This window comes from Ornithorhynchus anatinus, chromosome 1, assembly GCF_004115215.2.
Source record: "Ornithorhynchus anatinus isolate Pmale09 chromosome 1, mOrnAna1.pri.v4, whole genome shotgun sequence".
NCBI classification, from domain to species: domain Eukaryota; kingdom Metazoa; phylum Chordata; class Mammalia; order Monotremata; family Ornithorhynchidae; genus Ornithorhynchus; species Ornithorhynchus anatinus.
Window position 1 is genome coordinate 55,599,770 of NC_041728.1, and position 19,335 is coordinate 55,619,104.

Below are 19,335 nucleotides of genomic sequence, written 5' to 3' on the forward strand. Positions count from 1 at the left end.
ATAGGGAAAGGCTTCCGGGAAACAGATAGGCCATCTCGCTCTATTTATCGGTAACGTTTACTCCGTGCGTACATCTCAATCAATCAATAGTATTTTCTTAGTGCTTATTCTGACCACTTTAACCACAGGGCAAAGTGGCAGCCAGCCACGCCATGGTCACTGACCTTAACAGCCCCAATTATAACCTTCTAATCCTCCTCACCCCTCTCAGGGTCACACCTGGAGCGTTTTCGGGACTCTACCAGACACGGCTCCAGGAGGGAGAGTCAGGCAGAGGCCTACCCATTCCATTCCTAGCTTGGGCAGCGGCTAGTGAGCGGAAGGCAATCTGCTACAAGTCAAACTCATCTGTGCCTGGGCAGCAGCCGCGTGGGAGAGAGTCGAGGGCGGAGACTCAATTTTACTGCGCGGGAGGAAGCAGTGGCAAACCACTTCTGTATTTTTACCAAGAAAACTCTATGGATTCACTACCAGAACGATTGCAGAGGGAGGTGGGGAGTTCCGGGACAGCTGTGTCCACGGAGTCACTACGGGTCGAAGACGACTCGACGGCATAAGACAAGACAAATCCTCTTCCCCCTGCCTTGCTCTTACCCCTCCGAGCCCTTGTCCAGGGGTGGGAATGCCTGTGTGCTTCAAAGAAGGTGAATTCTGGGGATGGGGATAATAATAATAGCAGTATTTGTTAAGCACTTACTTTGTGCCAGGCACGAAGTGCTGGGGGATACGAGTAAATTGGGTTGGACACAGTACTTGTCCCACTTGAGGCTCATAGTCTTAATCCCCATTTTACAGAAGCGGTAATTGAGGCACAGAGAGGTTAAGTGACTTGCCCGAGATCACACAGCAGACAGGTGGCAGAGTCGAGATTAAAAGCCAGGTCCTTCTGACTCCCAAGCCCATACTCTATCCACTAGGCCACACAACAAGGTTTCCTCTGTCTGGGATCTGTGTTTGGTCTACTGAGAACAGGACTGAGGAAAGTGATGAATCCTGGCTGATCGAGCTCTGCCTTCTCACACTGATTCCTTCTCAGTAGCTTCCCTTACCCACCCTGATTTGGCTCGAAAATCACACCAAAGAGTGTATCAAAGATTCTTAGTGGAAAGAGTCCAGGACTGGGCATCAGGAGACGGGGGGGGGTTTAGTCCTGGCTCCGCCACCTGACTGTCGTGCGACCTCAGGGCAAGTCACTTAATTGCTCTGGGCCTCAGTTTCTTTACCTGTATAATGGAGATTTAATATTTGTTCTTCCCTTCTCTTAGTCCGTGAGCCCCGTGAGGGACAGAGACTGTATCTGATTCCATCATATATATCTACCCCAGTGCTTAGCACACAGTAAGTGCTTAACGGAAAGAAGACAAGGACGATGATAAAGGAAACACTCACGTCTCATTGATCCAGGAGGCCGATGACCTCGTCCCTACAGATTGTAAACCCCTTGTGGGCAAGGAGTAAGTCTACCAACTCTATCACACTGTACTCTCCCAAGTGCTTAGTACTATGCTCCGCACACAGAAAGCGCTCAGCATGGCCTAGTGGACAGAGCACAGGCTTGGGAGTCAGAAGGACCTGGGTTCTAATCCCGGCTCCGACACCTGCCTGCTGTGTGACCTTGGGCAAGTCACTCCACTTCTCTGTGCCTCAGTTCTCTCATTTGAAAAATGGGGATTAAGACCGTTGGCCCTGTGTGGGGCTAGGGACCATGTCCAACCCAATTATCTTGTGACTACTCCAGTGCTCAGAAGAGTGCCTGGCACATAGTAAACGCTTAATAAATACCATAATTATTAATAAATACGACTGATTGACTGACCCATCTTCGTGAGGCCTATAAGGCAAACACCTCAAAAAAAAAAAAAAAATCTGAGAAAATACCACAGAAATCTGCACTCAACTTCAACTACTGAAAATATTCCAATCACACTTTTATCATCTTAAAAAATAGAAGCTCTGAACACACAAAACATGGAGGGGGTGCATTCCCCGGGCCCTACAACTTTCAGTCTCTCAGACAGGTGTACTCTGTTGCAAAAAGTTGTTAAAACACAAATCCCTTGCCTTGCCTGGCATCCCGACGTTCAGCCCAACTGCTCACCCCTCACCGGCCCGCTGGCCTGGGAAAACTGGCATAGCCCCAGCTGTAGTTACCGGCTGCCAGGCAATGGTTGGGACTTGTTGATGAGCCCAGTGGTCACAATAAGGGAAAAACTAATTCTGGACTGTAAAACCTCCCCAGATTACCTCCTTGGAAAATGCAATAGCTTCAGAAATGGTTCTTCTGACACACCGAATCAACCGAAAATAAGGTGTTTGATTTTTACAATTAAAAAAAGGGGAAAGCTCTACTATATGTCGATCTTTGTAGTCAAAGGTGATGTCCCTTGGTGTCCAAATCCACCTGTGGGAGCAAGTACGGATAAAAATGTGGGGACCTGCAATCTCGTCGTGCACAAGCAAAGACGGTTCTTAGCTGTGCAGACACATCTGTTTGCAGCACCTGGGGTTGTTTTGCTCTCTGTCTCAGAATTCTCTCAAAACTTAAAACAAGGAAGCAACGAGGTTGGGAACACACATTCTGTTCTCTCCCCGCCCCCATCCCCATCGCCTTCTCCTGTTTGCTTTACTCTGTCACTTCCTCCCCAATCTCATTCTCTTCCAGCGATTCTCATCCCCAATCCGGAACAGGACCTTTCCAGGGGATGCTGCTCTGTTGCCTGAGAAAGGCACGGACTCCCATCCTGGAGGTAAAGGGGTGGGCTCCAGAACTGAGGATATCTGACAATTACTCTCCCTCCCTTCAAAGCCTATTGAAGGCACATCTCCTCCAAGAGGCCTTCCCTGACTGAGCCCTCCTCTCCTCTTCTACTCCCTTCTGCGTCACCCTGACTTGCTCCCTTTATTCATTCATTCATTCAATAGTATTTATTGAGCGCTTACTATGGGCGGAGCACTGTACTCAGCGCTTGGAATGTACAAATCGGCAACAGATAGAGACGGTCCCTGCCCTTGACGGGCTCGCAGTCTAATGCGGGGAGACAGACAGACAAAAACAATAGCAATAAATAGAATCAAGGGGATGCACATCTCATTAACAAAATAAATAGGGTAATTGAAATATATACAAATGAGCAGATGAGCACAGTGCTGAGGGGAGGGGAAGGGAGAGGGGGAGGAGCAGAGGGAAAGAGGGGGAAAAGGGGGCTTGGCTGAGGAGAGATAAACGGGGAGGCGGAGGGGAGAGTCAGCAGAGGGAGCAGAGGGAAAAGGGGAAGCTCAGTCTGGGAAGGCCTCTTGGAGGAGGTGAGCTCTCAGTAGGGCTTTGAAGAGGGGAAGAGAGTTAGTTTGGTGGAGGTGAGGAGGGAGGGCATTCCAGGACAGCGCGAGGACATGGCCCAGGGGTCGACGGCGGGATAGGTGAGAACGTGGGACGGCGAGGAGGTGGGCGGCAGAGGAGCGGAGCGTGCGGGGTGGGCGGTAGAAAGAGAGAAGGGAGGAGAGGTAGGAGGGGGCGAGGTGATGGAGAGCCTCGAAGCCTAGAGTGAGAAGTTTCTGTTTCTTGCGGAGGTCGATAGGCAACCACTGGAGGTTTTTAAGAAGGGGAGTGACAGGCCCAGACCGTTTCTGCAGGAAGACGAGCCGGACGGCGGAGTGAAGAATAGACTGGAGCGGGGAGAGACGGGAGGAAGAGAGATCGGAGAGAAGGCTGATGCAATAATCCAGCCGGGATACGATGAGAGCCTGCGGCAGTAAGATAGCCGTTCGGGTGGAGAGGAAAGGGCGGATCTTGGCGATATTATAAAGGTGAGAAGGTGAGACCGGCGGGTCTTGGTGACGGATTGGATGTGTGGGGTGAATGAGAGAGCCGAGTCAAGGATGACAGCAAGGTTGCGGGCTTTACGCATCCCTCCCCACAGCTCCACTACACTCATGTGCTTATCTGTAACTGATTTATTAATATTGATAATAATGTTGGTATTTGTTAAGCGCTTACTATGTGCAGAGCACTGTTCTAAGCGCTGGGGTAGACACAGGGGAATCAGGTTGTCCCACGTGGGGCTCACAGTCTTCATCCCCATTTTACAGATGAGGGAACTGAGGCCCAGAGAAGTTAAGTGACTCGCCCACAGTCACACAGCCGACAAGTGGCAGAGCTGGGATTCGAACTCATGAGCCCTGACTCCAGGGCCCGTGCTCTTTCCCCTGAGCCACGCTGCTTCTATGTCTGTCTCCCCCTCTAGACTGTGAGCTTGTTGTGAGCAGGGAATATTTCTCTTTACTGTCGTATTGTATTCTCCCCAGAGTTTAGTACAGTGCTCCGTGCTCAGTAAGCGCTCAATAAATGCCAGTGACTGACTGAAAGAGGTTCACACTAAACAGACCAGGGTCACTACTGCTTGACTGTAAACTTCACGGGGGCAGGGATCCTGCAAAGCAGCATGAGAGAGTGGAAAAAGCGCAGTCCTAATCCCAGCTCTGGCCCTTGCCTGTTGCGTGATCACGGGCAAGTCACGATTTCTTTGTGTCTCGGTTTCCTCAACTGTAAAATGGGGATTCATACTGTGAGTCTCATGTGGGACAAGGATAGTGTCCAACCTAATTAGGTGCATCCTTTCTGGCACAGAGTACAGTGCCTGGTGCATAGTAAGCACTTAAATGCCAGAAAAAAAAAAAAAAGTGGGACAAGGACTGTGTCCAACCTGATTATCTTGTATTCACCCCAGTGTTGGGTACTTGGCATGTAGTAAGTGCTGACCAAATGCCATAATTATTATTATCACCTCCTTTGTACGCTCCTAAGTGCTTGTATCAGGTTCTGCACACAGTAAGCGCTCAACAATATCACTGATTGATTGATTACTGTGCTAACTTCTACCACAAGCATTTCTGGGATCATGTGGTCCTGGAAACACAGTCTGCTTCCCAGAGACTGTTCCCGGGATTAGACTAATAATAATAATAATAATAATAATAATAATGGTATTTGTTAAGTGCTTACTATATGCAGAGCACTGTTCTAAGCGCTGGGGGAGATACAGGGTCGTCAGTCTGTCCCCCGTGAGGCTCACAGTTAAGCCCCATTTTCCATATGAGGTCACTGAGGCACAGAGAAGTGAAGTGACTTGTCCACAGTCACACGGCTGCCAAGTGGCAGAGCCGGGATTCGAACCCACGACCTCTGACTCCCAAGCCCGGGCTCTTTCCACTGAGCCACGCTGCTTCTCTACGACTAGAAGTCCCGGCAACAGCCAGGGCAGAGAGGATTCCCGCTCCAACCTGGGGATCGGGACACAGATGATGGAGTCTCCCATCCGGATGAGTCTTTGGTCCCGAGATTTCAGAACCAAAAATCTGCACGGTGGAGTTGATTAACAGTGCGGGTGGCTTGTGTTGGGCCACTGGCTCTCTCATCCCCGTCAGTCAGGTTTTCACCGAGGTCCAGAGAATGAGAAGTCAGTATGTGGGCGGAGGCCCAGCACATATTGACCGGCTCCAGGCCAAACCAGAACGGTGCCCACGTCTCTCAATTCCCAGCCAGCACTCATTTCACTGGACCAACTGCGGGGCTTAAATCGGTAGATGATGTATTGCCGAATTCCTGTCCTCTGACTTTGGACCAAGGGGATTTTGATTGTGTCTCCACTTTACGCAGAGTTGTGTTCCTGAAGAACACCGATTTAAGAAAAACTTGCTTGGCGGTTCGTATTCCGCGATCGAGGCCACACACGACTTCTGTACCAAGGCGGGCACTGCGGGAAGGACATTCCTTCATTCTAACGTCACATTCTAGCCCCAGTGCCTGGCTCTTGCTTGTGTTCGGGCAGAACCCTTTCAAAGAGCCAGGTTTGATGACTGAGACTTCGAAGTGCCGATCACTAACACAGGTGGCGGCTTCAGCTGCTTCTCGGCTCCTCTGGAGCCGAGCCCTTACTTTGCATTCATCTCATTTTTCACCAGAATATCATGTTCTACGATTCTCCGGGCTTCCCGGGCCCAGGGCCTACATCTCCCGGAGCACAGTGACAATTTGGAACGGATAGCGTCGTGGCGCGTCTGGAGGATTGGTGTGTTCAAAGATGTTTAATTCCCTTCCTTCGGAGCAAGTGAGTTCTACAGACGGAAGTTACCGCGGACGGGGTCACGTCCACATCTAGCGAAGTGTGATGACGGAATCTCACACAGGCTGATGGGCGAGCCTTCGCCCAGTGACTTCAGACCATCAAAACTCCTCCAAGACGCCTTCCCCGATTAAGCCCTCTTTCTTCAGGCACCCTCTCTCTTTTTTTTTGTGGCATTTGTTAAGCGTTTACTATGCACCAGGGACTGTACTAAGCGCTGGGGTAGATACAAGTTAATCAGGTTGGACACGCCACTTGTCCGCTGTGGGTCACTGGGCAAGTCACTTCGCTTGTCTGTGCCTCAGTTACCTCATCTGTAAAATGAGGATCAAGACTGTGAGCCCATGTGGGACAACCTGACGACCTTGAATCTACCCCAGCGCTTAGAACAGTGCTTGGCACATAGTAAGCACTTGACAAATACTATAATTATTAATACATGGGGCTCCCAGTCTTAATCCCCATTTTACAGATGAGGTCACTGAGGCACAGAGAAGCTAACAGGCTTGCCCAAGGTCACACAACAGACAGGTGGTGGAGGCAGGATTAGAACCCAGGTCCTTCTGACACCCAGACCTGTGTTCTCTTCACTGGGCCACGCTGCTACATCTATGCATTTGAATCTGTGACCTTTTGCTATTTGGTATTCGCCCCACAGCACGCACTTACGGATCTATATCCCCATTTTACAGATGAGGTAACTGAGGCACCGAGAAGTTAAGCGACTTGCCCAAAGTCACCCAGCTGACAAGTGGCCGAGCCGGGATTCGAACCCATGCCCTCTGACTCCAAAGCCCGGGCTCTTTCCACTGAGCCACGTGTTTGCTAGTAAAAGACTTGTCAAGCCAGTGAGGGAATCCACACGGCCGGGGTGCGCTGTGTGCACAGAAGTCTCAACACAGAGACAGCTTTTTTTGCGCAGTTATGTCAGATGTTTACAGCACCTGGCCCTGCTTTCATTTTTCACCTCCTCGTTTCAATCCTTGCAAATTTTCTCCATAGGTAGAGCCTCTCCTTTCTTAAAAATAATGACAATATTTGTTAAGCGCTTCCCGTGTGCCAAGCACATAACACTGGGGTAGACACAAGATAATCAGGTCTCGCAAGGGGCTCAGAGTCTGAGTAAGGAGGGAAAACAGTCTCATTGTGGGCACGTAACGTGCTACCAACTCTGTTATACTGTACTCTCCCAAGCACTTACTACAGTGCTCTGCACACAGTAGGGCTCAATAAATACAATTTATTGATTGAGTGAATCCCCATTTTACAGAGGAGGGAACTGAGGCACAGAGAAGTGAAGTGACTTGCATAAAGTCACACAGCAGGTATGGGACGGATCTGGAATTAGAACCCAGGTCCTCCGAATCCCAGACAGGCACTCCTTCCACTAGGTCATGCGCGCGGCTTAGTGGAAAGAGCCCGGGTTTGGGAATCAGCGGTCGTGGGTCCTAATCCCGACTCCACCACTTGCCTGCTGTGTGACCTTGGGCAAGGCACTCCACTTCTCTGTGCCTCAGTTCCCTCGTCTGTAAAAATGGGGATTAAGAAATGTGAGCCCCGCGTGGGACCACCTGACTACCCTGTACCTACCCCAGCGCTCAGAACGGTGCTCTGCACGTAGTAAGCGCTTAACAGATACCATAATTAGTATAATTCTTCTTCTCGATTGAAGAATGCCATCTTTCTCAACTTACTCCCAGCTTCAGCTGGGTTGCAGCACGACTGAGGGTCTGTTTTGCTGTAGCCTTAAAACAGTTCCTCTGTCCTCCTTGCTTTCGGTTTCCCCATTTCGGCTCTCCGTTCAGCAGCCGTTTCTGTAGCCCACTGCCTCTCCTTCTCCTCACGTGTCGCAGGCAGCAGAGTTGTGACTGAGTTGAATATAGCTTCAGTGCTAGGCTCGACCCTGTAACCAGCCCGGAGCTCTGCAAACTTAACCACATTCGGCCCATCAGCTCTAAAATGAAAGGGGATGGGGAGGGGGTAGAATAAATTTCAGAGGCACAACGGATCTTGATATTGGTATCGAGTAGTAGGAGTTGTATCTACCCCAGCTCTAAGAACAGATATAAATAAATTATGGATGTATACATAAGTGCAGTGAGGCTGGAAGATGCAGAAGGGAGTGGGAAAAGAGGAAATGAGGGCTTAGTCAGGGAAGACCTCTTGGAGGAGTTGGGCCTTTCATGGGTCCGAATCCCGGCTCTGCCACTTATCAGCTGCGTGACTTTGGGCAAGTCACTTCACTTCTCTGTGCCTCGGTTCCCTCATCTGTAAAATGGGGATGAAGACTGTGAGCCCCAAGTGGGACAACCTGATTCCCTCGTGTCTACCCCAGCGCTTACAACAGTGCTCTGCACGTAGTAAGCGCTTAATACCAATATCATAGAACAGTGCCTGGCACATCGTAAACGCTTAACAAATACCATTTATCGTTATTATTATTATTACCCTCCCAAGAGCTTTGAACAGTGCTCTGCACGCAGTGATCAATAAATACCGTCGCTTGATGTAAACATAAACCCCTTGACTGTATCCAAAGCCACTGTGGTGATAACACAGTGTAACCCGCTGGACATGTTTTCTGGAAGTTAAATGACACTATTTTTGCCATGGAATTCAAAGTTCTTTACTCATAAATCCCACAGAGTGTGTTTCGGGAGCAGGTTAGGCACAGGATTAGAATCGATCCGAGGCATCTCCAGTCTAGTAGGGGTTCATATTCAATCCTTTTAAAAGTCATTCTGAGGGCTCAGAGAATGTCTTTCTTCCGAAATCTGTCCAAGAGCTACTCGTTTCCTTCCATGTAAAAGGTTACAGTCACGCTTTGGATGCCCACAATTGAAAGGGAATCGTCTGAACTGGGTGTCCCAGGTAGACAAGAAGCAGCATGGCCTAGTGGATAGACAATGGGCCTGGGAGTCAGAAGGTCATGGGTTTTAATCCCCACTTGTCTGCTGTGTGACCTTGGGCAAGTCACGTCACTTTTCTGAGCCTCAGTTACCTCATCTGTAAAACAGGGATTAATACTGAGAGCTCCGTGTGGGAAAGGGACGCTCTGTGGCCGACCCGATTCGCTTGTATCCATCCCAGTTTATGTACTGAGCATTTACTGTGTGTAAAGCACTGTACTAAGCGGTTGGGAGAGTACAATATAACATCAGTCACCCTCCCTGCCCACAGTGAGCTCAGAGTCTAGAGGGGGAGACAGTAATATAAATAAATACATACAGAAATAAATACATATGTGCTGTGTAAATGCATACATCGGAAGGCGGCGGGGACGAAAGAAGGAGCGAGTATGAGCGGCGCAGAAGGGAGTGGGAGAAGAGGAGGGTTCAATCAGGGAAGGCTTTCTGGAGGAGACTTGCCTTCAATAAGGTGTGAAATGGGGGAGAGCAATGATCTGTCTGCTACGAGGAAGGAGGGCGTTCCAGGCCAGAGGTAGGATGTGGGCCAGAAGTTGGCGGCGACGAGATCGAGGTACAAGCGCTTGGCAGAGCGCCTGGGCACACAAGTAAGTGCTTAACCAGTACCGTCATCGTTATTATTATCTGCTTTCCGCTCACCGATCACACTGTGTGATTTTCGCACCAAGTGGACTGCCGGATTAGAACAAAGCCATTAGCAAACTTAAGGAAGTCTGAGTCAGAAGAAAAGGACGCCCGTTTTCTAGTTGTGTCACAACAGCCAGGGAAACAGGATTTCCCATAATGCAGCCAGAGGACTCCCGGAGAGTTGGGAGAGGAGTTCGAGCACGCAGATGACTCCGCTCCCGTCTCTGGTGTAACGGAAACACAACAGAGCCCAGCCCCGTAGGACTCTGATGGTCAGTTGGGTCTGGATAAAACGATCCTCACGAAGCGCTCTCCCTTCAGGTCACCGACTGACGGGTCGGTAAATGCCTGGCAACAGGTTTTGCCGGGGATTACCGCTTGAAACGATTACGCCTGACAGATGTTTGTGGAACAGGAATTACCCCCATATAATACTCTGAACTAAAAACAGAGCCGGGCGGGGAGAAACCCGTGCTAAGATGGATATAGCTGGAAGCCGAGATGTCTCTCTCATTCCTCTCGGCTCCGCTATGTCACACGCCAGCTGGGGACGACGCGTATCGGAACGGATGCCTCGGATCGATTCTAATCCTGTGCCTGACCTGTTCCCGAAACACACTCCGTGGGATTTATGAGTAAAGAACTTTGAATTCCATCGGCGAAAATAGTGTCATTTAACTTCCAGAAAAAAACGTCCAGCGGGTTACACTGTGTTACAACCACAGAGGCTTTCGGGAAAGTCAGTGTGTTTATGTTTACATCAATCGGTGGTACTCATTGAATGAGCACTGTTCAAAGCACTTGGGAGAGTAATAATAATAGTAATAATGATATCTGGCATTTGTTAAGCGTTCACTATGTGCCAGGCACTGTTCTACGAGCTGGGGTAGATACGGGGTTGGACACAGTCCCTGTCCCACATGGGGCTCCCCGTCTCAATCCCCATTTTACAGATGAGGTAACTGAGGCCCAGAGAAGTGAAGTCACCTGCCCAGGGTCACACAGCAGAAAAGTGGCAGAGCCCGGGATAAGGACCCAAGATCTTCCGACTCCCAGGCCTGTGCTCTGTCCAGTACACTATGCTAGTTGGTGTTCCCCTGAGATCCCAGAGCGGTGTTTGGCACAGAGTGGGTTCTCAACAAGCACGGATGAATGAACTTTCCGAGCTTAGGCAAAACACTGCAGTGCACTGCAAGAAGTCTTGCACTGGAGCAGTGTGCTTAGTTGCCACTTCCACTGGCTGGATTGCTGCATAGAATGCAGGTCATGGAATCTCTCCTATCACATATTAAAACTTAGGAATGATCACTCCCCAAATCAAGGGCAACCACGAACGGCAGGGACTGGAAATTTAAAAACCTTCCCCTCCTTTGCTCTAAATAAATCTGCCCGTGCGTAACTATTTCTTTCAACCGTCTTCACGTCAGTTATCTCATTTTATCTTTACAGCATCCCAGTCGGGGAGGGGGTGACTGTGGGCAAGTCACTTAACTTCTCTGTGCCTCAGCTCCCTCCTCTGTAAAATGGGGATTCACTGGGAGCCTCACGTGGGACAACCTGATGACCCTGTATCTCCCCCAGCGCTTAGAACAGTGCTCTGCACATAGTCGGCGCTTAACAAATACCCACATTATCATCATTATTGGCAGATATTACTGTCCCCATTTTACAGATGAGGGAACCGAGGACCCCTAAAGGACCAGCTACTTGTCCAGGGTTACACAACAGGCCAGTGGCAGAGATGGAATTTGAACTCAGCCCTCCCGACTCTCAGTTCAACGAAAGCAATCAATCAGCGGAATTTATAGAAAGCTTGCTGTCCACAGAGCACCGTACTAAGCACTTGGGAGAGTACAGACCTGGAGCACTGACGCTTTACTTGCCAACACGCGCTCTTGCCGGACAAGTATTCTGAAACAGCGTGGCCCAGTGGATACAGCATGGGCCTGGGAGTCAGAAGGACCTGGGTTCTAATTCTGCTACGCTTCTTGTCTGCTGGGTGACCTTGTGCAAGTCCCTTAACTTCTCTTGCCTCAGTCACTTCATCTGTAAAATGGGGATTAAGCCCGTGAACCCTACACAGCAGAGGGACTCTGTCCAACCTGATTAGCTTGTATGTACCCCAGCGCTTAGTATAGTACCTGGAATATAGCAAGCGCATAACAAATCCCATTAAACTTTTTTTTTTTTAGAACTCAATCTGGAAGACAACGGTCATCCAGTATCTGCCGCATCTGGGAAAGGAGCAGGCTTTTTAGCAACCGAAAAAGGAAGTACTCTCAAGCAAGGTGGAAGGAAAGTAGAGGGAAGCTGAAACCAAGGAAAACCCCAGAGAGAAAACCAAGAAGAGAGGCATTCGGGAATAGGCAAACCCTTAACCACCAGCCTCGGCCTACATAATAGACAGAATTCCTATTCAAGACAAACAGAGAAGCCCGACCAGCAGCAGAACTAGAGATAGAGAGAAAACAATTTACCAATCATATTTATTGAGAGCTTACTGTGTACAGAGCATTGTACTACACACTTGGGATAGTACAATATAACAAAATTAACTGACACATTACTGCCCACAAAACATAAACGAAAAGGGGAAATTTATCTAGAATTTTACTATTTCCCCCCCCCACAAAAGAAAAAATTACAGTGTCAGTGATGATATTCTATTTCTTAATTATAACGGTCTTTCTAAAAGCCCAGATGTGTCACATCAAGAAAATGATCACTGAAGCCATCAGGTAGAATGCTTCCTGAAAACGCGCCTGTTCATTAGAACATCTTCGAAGAACAAAAATTGAATATCAAACTTAAAAATAAAAAATACAGATTACCCCACGTCCGTACCCAGAATACAGCTCTCGGGAACCAAATCTGACCATAAATCTGGCTCTATTACATAAAGCTGCTAATATCCTGGATCATAAATTTCCTTTCCGGCGCACGGAAAGGAAGATTTAAGGGAGACAGAGCTGCGGTTCCCTGCACCGGGTCTTTTAAAGCCATAAACTGACAGAACACAGACCAGAAAGCCAGAAGGATCTGGGTTCTAATCCTTGCTCCGTCCACTCGCCTACTGTGTGTCCTTGGGCAAGTCAGTTAACTTTTCTGTGCCTCATTCCCTCATTGGTAAAATGGGGATGATGACCGTGACTCCTACGAGGGACATGGACTGCATCCAACCTGACTAGTTTGTATCTACCCCTGCGCTTACTAGAGTGCCTGATACATAGTAAGCACTCAATAAATGCCACTGATTAACAAATACCATAAATCAATAAATGCAGTGGTTGGGTGAAAGGCAGAAAGGCTAACGATGACTCTTTCCTCTACACCACTGTCCTCTGGAACAAGACTTCGATTCCAATACGGGAAGCCCTTTCGGTGTGAGTGCCTGCTTGGCCTAGATTCAAAGCCAACAGGGCTCACATTAATAATAATGATAATAATGTTGGTATTCGTTAAGCGCTTACTATGTGCCGAGCACTGTTCTAAGCGCTGGGGTAGACGTAGGGGAATCAGGTTGTCCCACGTGGGGCTCACAGTCTTAATCCCCATTTTACAGTGGAGGGAACTGAGGCCCAGAGAAGTGAAGTGACTCGCCCACAGTCACACAGCCGACAAGTGGCAGAGCTGGGATTCGAACTCATGAGCCCTGACCCCAAAGCCCGTGCTCTTTCCACTGAGCCACGCTGCTTCTCATTACATTACGTTACAGAGAACTCACGTCAGTGGACGCCTAATTAATCCCCGGTCATAAACGAAGCTCCGAATTAGTTGATCAGCCAACATCAACCTGTGAGTTGTGAATTTCTGGGGCAAAACAAGCCACTCTTCATCGGGCTAGCCAGAAAGGGGGGATGTTTCGTGGGGTCTCTCAGGGACCTTGCCAGCCATTCAAGAGCAGCGTGAACCCTGGGAGGGAAATCTTGGGCAAAGAAGACACGGTTAGGGGCGCATCAGGGTTCCAAGGCGGGAGAACTTCCTCCACATTCTAGGGAAGCAGAGTGACAAAAACACTCCACTGAGAGAGTCAGGAGACCTAAGTTCTAACGTGGTCTCCAATCGACGACGTCTACTGAGCATTTACTTTGTGCACAGCACTATACTAAACCCTAGGGAGAATCCGACGCAGTAGGGTTGATAGACACGCCCCTTGCCCACAACCTACAACCTTTCGTCCTACAGTGGGGACGGACATCAAAAATAAATTACAGATAGGGGAAATCAAAGGGTATAAGGAGATGTACAAAAGCGCAGTGGGACTAAGGACCGGTGGAATGGCAAGCGCTTAAAGGGTGGTGATAATAATAATGATGATGGTATCTGTTAAGCACTTACTATGTGCTAGGCACTGTACTAAGTGCCAGGATAGATACAAGGTAATTGGGGTGGACACAGTCCCTGGCCCACATGGGATTCAGTCTTAATCCCCATTTTACACACGAGGTAACTGAGGCACAGAGAAGTTAAGTGACTTTGCCCAAGGTCACACAGCAGAGAAATGGTGGAACCGGAATTAGAACCGAGGTCCCACTGAGTCCCGCTGCTCTATCCAGTACACCACGCTGCTTCCATGGGTGCAGATTCAAGGGCACAGGAGAAGCAGCGGGAAGATCAGCAGGGGAAATAATAATAATAATGATGATGATGGTATTTGTTAAGTGCTTACTATGAGCCAAGCACTGTTCTAAGCGCTGGGGTAGATACAAAGTAATCAGGCTGTCCCACGTGGGGCTCACAGTCTTAATCTACATTTTACAGATGAGATAACTGAGGCACAGAGAAGTGAAGTGACTTGCCCAAGGTCACACAGCAGACAAGTGGCGGAGCCGGAATTAGAACCCACATCCCCTGACTCCCGAGCCCGTGCTCTTTCCACTAAGCCACGCTCCTTGCGTAGTCAAGTAAGGCCTCTTGGAGATGTGATTTTAGGAGGGTTTTGAAGGTGGGGAGAGTGGTGGTCTGTCGGATAATAAAGGATTCCCAGGTCAGAGGGAGGATGAGGGCAGAGGTTTGGCGGCAAGATGGAAGAGACTGCAGTAGAGTAGGTTGGTATTAGAGGAGCAAAGTGTGCAGGTTGGGTGGCGGCAGGAAACCAGCAGGGTTAAGTAGGATGGGGAGAGCTGATCGGGTGCCTTCAGGTTGATGATAAGGAGTGGCTTAGCATGTGACCTTGGGCAAGCCACTTGACATCTTAATGTCTCAATTTCCTCATCTGTCATCTGTGGGGCATGCTCAGGGGGACACCATCCCCACTCCTAGCGAGGCCTGAGATACTTCCAAGCAGGGACAAGGAGGGACCATTCATTCATTCCTATTTATTGAGTGCTTACTGTGCTCAGAGCACTGTGCTAAGCACTAGGGAGAGTACACTATATCAATAAACAGTCCCATTCCCTGCCCACAATGACCTTAAGGTCTAGAGAAGCTTACAGTCTAGAGGTTTAAGACCGTGAGCCCCATAAGGGATAAGGACTGTATTCAAACAGATTACCTTATCTAATAATAATGATGATGATGGTATTTGTTAATTGCTTACTATGTTCCAAGCACTGTTCTAAGAGCTGGGGGAGCTACGAGGTAATCAAGTTGTCCCCCATGGGGCTCGCAGTCTTAAACCCCATTTTACAGATGAGTTAAATGAGGCACAGAGAAGTTAAGCGACTTGTCCAAGGTCACACAGCAGACAAGTGGCGGAGGCGGCATTAGAACCCACGTCCCGTGACTCCCAAGCCCGTGCTTTTTCCGCTAAGCCTCGCTGCTTCCCTTCTATGCTGTTTATCTGATTATCTACCCCAGAGTTTAGAACGGTGCCTGGCACGTAGTAAGCATTTAATAAATGCTATTTTAAAAAACCACTCTGACAGGCCACGCGATTTTCCCCGCAATCCCATCTCCAGGTTTTAAATGTACCAAAATTTTTTTCTGTGGTGCTTGTTAAGCACCAGGCCCTGTCCGAAGCGCCGGGGTTGGTTCAAGATCATCAGGTGGGCACAGCCCCAGTCCCGCCTGGGGCTCACACTCTAAGTAGGGAGGAGTTAGTTAATCCCCAATTTACGGATGAGGAAACTGAGGCACAGAGAAGTCGTGTGACTTCCCCAAGGTCACCGAGCAGACAAGCGGTGAAGCCGACATTAGAAACCAGGCCTTCCGAAACCCAGGCCCATCCTCTTTCTACTAGGCCCTGCTGCTCTCTTGCCTGTCGACATTCATTAAGACTATTTGTTAGAGGAAGGGTGGATAGAGTCTCCCTCTCCTCAGGTCTCCTCATGTCCTCCTCACATTCCCTTACACCTGGAAGATATCCTGGAGGAAAGCTCAGGTCTTCTATTAGTCAGTCTCTCTGACTCCCCACAGTATCCCCGGCAGGAGTTCAGTGAGTAATCACAAAAAAGAAATCCACTTCTCACGTTCTGGCGCTGTCTGATTCTGCCGGGTATAAAATCCACTTCACGATAATCCTTTCAGGTTCTCCTTCTGCTTTTTATTTGGTGACCTCAGTGTATTTTCCAGACACTAGCCCAGGAACCCCTGCTCTCTCTGGAGACACAAGGTGGGTTGTAAAACTCTCCGTGTTGATCATGATGACTACTCTGTGTTTATCGTAAGTAAATCTGAGGCACCAGGAAACTCATTCTAGTCCAGTAATGGGGTCGCTATATACTTCCCTATTTGACGCCCCCGTCGGCCTCACTTAAGGTGAATGACTTCAGAAGAGCAGCAGAGGGTTATATTTGTCCATAAGGCAACACGGTACGTTAGCTGGGGTGAAAAACGCCCAAGCGTGGCTGTCAAAGGGACGGAAAAGAAGAAGGATGATGAGAAGCTAAGTTAACTCATTTAAAAATGACTTACACCGATTTAATAATAACTGCGGTATGTTAAGCACTTATGATGTGCCAGGACTGTAGTAAGCGTTGGGATGGATACAAGCAAATCGGGTTGCACACGGTCCCTGTCTCGCATGGGGCTCACAGTCTTAATCCCCATTTTACAGATGAGGTACCTGAGGCCCGGAGAAGCAAAGTGACTTGCCCGAGACCACACAGCAGACAAGTAGCGGAGCCAGGGTTAGAACCCATGACCTTCTTCTGACTCCTGGGCCCGTGCTCTATCCGCAGCGCCACGCTGTGCAGCACGTCCGTCCGACCGGGCCATCCCAAGTCATTTGCTGGCCATCAATCAGCAGATTTTACTGAGAAGCCACTGAATGCGCACAGCACTGAACGAGGTGCTGTAGACCACTGAACTACGGGCTGAGTCAATTAGCACATCCGGAGTTTCAGTCCCAAGACAGGGCCCCGGGTTATTTTTATACCTAAAGCTGAGAGTCCAAACTTTCCTGCCTATGGGCACAGAAATTAAGAACAGGGGGTGTCTCAGACATCCCAGTAGAGAAGAAGGCTTCCTCACACTTCCAAAAAAAAAAAAAAAAACCTCCCCGAAACACTTAATTTTTATTTATTTGATTTACTTATCGTCTCAGACAACAATGCCGCCTTTAAGACGCTCACTCGGCCAAGCCAATGTACCGCACGCTTTACATGCAAATCAAATGCCACAGCCCATGAGTTCACCACATTAAACGGTCAGAGCTCTCCGCCCACTCTAGGGTGCATTCTTTCTAAGTTGTGGGAGGCTCAGTGCCATTAATATTACTCAAGCAAGCATCTTCTCATCTCCTACAGGTTGGGAAGTCTCCTGTGATCCTCTTAATAAAATGGCATCAACAGTATTTGTTCTCTGCCTTTGCATTTCCTTTCATGCAAAGATCTAAGTCCGCTGTGGGTAGGTAATGAGTCTACCGACTCTGTTGTATAAAAATTGCGGTAACTGTTACGCGTTTATCATGTGCCGGGCACTGTGGGGAACATGTCTACCAACTCTATTGTATCGTACTCTCCCCAGCGTTCAGGACCGTGCTCTGAAACAAATGTGATTGACAGATAAGGATCCCGCAAGACTCAATTCAACCCAGAAGCCTATTGTGACTGGAGAAAAAAAGTCACAAAACTAGAGAAGGATAATAGCCAACCTCCCCACACTATCAGTCCCTCCTGTTTTAATGGCATTTGTTAAGTGCTTAATACGTGCCAGGTATTGTACTAAGCACTGGGGACAGATACGAGCTAATCAGGTTGGTCACGGGCCACGTCCCATCTGGGGATCACACCTTAATCCCCAATTTATAGATGAGATAACTGAGGCACAGAAGTTAAGTGGCTTGCCTGAGGTCACCCAAAAGAGTAGCGGAGCCGGGATTAGAACCCGGGCCCTCTGACTCCTAGGCCGGTACTCTTCACATCAGGACACACTGCTTTCTGGCTGAAGCGGGTTTCTCCGGGCCAAGTCTCTCCCTACAGAAGCATATCTACATGTCTACCGACTGTTCGATTGCATTCCCCCAAGCACTTAGTACAGCGTTCTGCACACAGTAAGTGTTCACTAAGTAAATACCACTGATATCTTTGTGTGGCCTCTCTGTTTGACGTGTCTTCTCTCCTCTCACCTTCTTTTCTCTAACCACTTTGTTCTCCGAACAACAAAGTATTTGGCATCCAACTCATCTTCACTGTTAACAGATCTCTTTCTCCAGGACCTCAGCATCTTAGGAACTAAAAAGATATATCGGTGCATTCTTTCTGTTTGATCAGTTTTAGTGCTCTAGGGATAGAGCCATAAAAATGCCTTAGAAAAGTAATGGAGGTATTAATTGTTCTCTTTAAGATGGGTAAACTGAGACACGGAGACTTACCGGAGGAACTATTCTGATCCATCAGTCAATGGTATTTATTGAGTGCTTACTATGTGTAGAGCACCGTACTAAGCGCTTGGGAGAACACGATACAACAGAATTAGCAGACACTTTCCCTGCCCATAACAATCAAGAAATGGAGAATCCAGTGACACCTCTTCGTTACTGAAAAACATGATTTCTTCTACGAAGCTCAGGGTCACAGAATTATTGCCTCTAAGATGACAAGCGATCCCATTCCTAAGTCCGACCAATGGTCCAGCCAGAATTCTGTCTCCAGCAGTAGTAACGGGATGTTTGGAGGAAGGGTGGGATGACCAGCTCTTTTTGACATCCATTCGTCCTAATGGTTGTGGTTGTTTATGTAATTCATAGTGAGTTCCCAGAGGAAAGTCTACACAGTCTCCTACCTTTCCCCTGGGAACTCACTACGAACTACATTAGTCCTACAACAGCCCAGTGAAGGGAACAAGAGGGTATCACCATCCCCACCTCAGAGTTGGGAAATCAGGTACATAAAATAAGTAAAGTGGTTCTGTCCATGGTCAAACACGAGACAGGACTAAAATCCAGCTAGAGCTTTCTCTGCAAGGACAAAGAACCTCCTCTTCGGGAAATTGCTAACCTGTATCCACTCTCTGAGAGCACATTCCCACCACCCAAGGCAAGGCGGCCTCTTTCCAATTGTCTGTTTCCCCACCACCCCACCAATTGGATTGTTAGCTTATGCCTTGTTTCTTTTGCGCTGTCCCGAGTAAATAATAATAATGATCATGGTGTTTGTTAAGTGCACTGTACTAAGTGTTGGAGTAGATACAAGATAATCACATCCCACATGGGGCTCACAGCCTCAGTAAGAGGGGGAGAACAGGCACTGAATCCCCATGGTGTAGATGAGGGAACTGAG

The 19,335-nt window shown here is 48.6% G+C and overlaps 1 protein-coding gene and 1 non-coding gene across 2 annotated transcripts in view; one reads left to right on the top strand and one right to left on the bottom strand.

The window, feature by feature from the left end:
- The window catches only part of SYNE3 (spectrin repeat containing nuclear envelope family member 3), a 121,529-nt gene that overhangs the window by 84,972 nt on the left and 17,222 nt on the right, over positions 1-19,335 (bottom strand). The window lies entirely within an intron of this gene.
- On the top strand, positions 202-339 carry LOC114816009. The gene has a single exon (XR_003763779.1). It is a non-coding gene; the product is annotated as a small nucleolar RNA SNORA7 (small nucleolar RNA).